Here is a 1365-nt window from a genome sequence, read left to right as displayed (position 1 = left end):
GCAATTAGGTTTAGGTTTTTACATGTTTTAGTTAGATTTCTAAAGAGAGAAGCTCCCCCTTCTCTCTAGAATTTAGGGTTTTTTTCTTAGTTTTTTTTTTAATTTAAGATTTTAATTCTTATTTTAATGTAGTTTCATTTATGTTTCTATGCTTTCTTGTCTTGATCTTCTTAATTTCTTTTGTCATTTTCTCAATTTTGTCATTTTTAGTTTATGAATACTCTTGTCAATTTTGGTTTCATTAATGCAATTTTAATGTTTTATGTTTCTTTCATGCCATTTGAGTTGTTATTATCAATTTATTGCAATTGGTAGTATGGATTTTATTTTTCTTGCAATTTATGATATTTTTCCTTTTGTGCATACTAGGTGTTTGATAAAATGTCTCTTATAGTTTTTGTTTAGTTTCTCACACTCTTGGCTTGGAATTGGATAATTAGGTGACCTTGAGTCAAAGATGTCTATTCGATATTGTCATTAGGATTGTTAGTTAGTTTGGTTTTTACTAACGCTAGTCTTTCACTAAGTTAACTAGTGAATTGATTAGGACTTGTGGTTTGAGATTAATTATGCCCTTTTGACTTATTCTCGAAGTTAAGATAGACTAATTGGGATTAATTCTTAACAATTATTATATTTGTGGTCCATGATTATGATATGAATCCTTAATTACCAACCCTTGCCAAGAGTTCTTTTTGCCATTTAATTTTCATTTTCATTGCTTTAATTGCCTCCCACTTAATTCCTTGCATGCTTGTTTAATTTCTTGCACTTTAATTTCTTACCGATTGCTACCTCAACCCCTATTCTCTCATAGCCAATAATTGGACACTTAATTGCAATTTCTAGGGAGAACAACCCGAGACTTAAAACTCTCGGTTATTTTGTGTTGAATTGTGACATCTTTGAATTAAACTTTGATTGAGAGTTATTAATTGTTGGTCTAGACTATGCTTGCAACGAGATTCTAATTTTTGGGAAATTATAGATTAACAATAATTCTCACATCAAGTTTTTGGCGCAGTTGCCGGAGATTGTAATGGTGTCATATTTTTGGCTATTGTTAATATGTGAATATGTGAATAGTTTGCTTTTGATTGATTGCTTATTTTTGCTAGTTTTAGGAGTTTATTTTGCTTGTTCTAACTATCTTTTGTTTTTATTTTCTTTTTCTCCTATGAATTCTCACCCATTGCACTATGAGCTTGATTGCTATTGTGTTATAGGAATTGGAAATTTCAATTATTTGTCACCTAGATGGAATGAAGAGAATCAACAAGAAGAGTGGGTGCACAAGTTTTGAAATCTCAAAAGCCATGAAAATTGCAAACATGGGTGGAAATTCAAGGAAGAGTGGAAGCACAA

Source organism: Arachis duranensis, chromosome 3 (assembly GCF_000817695.3).
Source record: "Arachis duranensis cultivar V14167 chromosome 3, aradu.V14167.gnm2.J7QH, whole genome shotgun sequence".
Taxonomy (NCBI): Eukaryota; Viridiplantae; Streptophyta; class Magnoliopsida; order Fabales; family Fabaceae; genus Arachis; species Arachis duranensis.
This window is presented reverse-complemented; position numbering follows the sequence as displayed.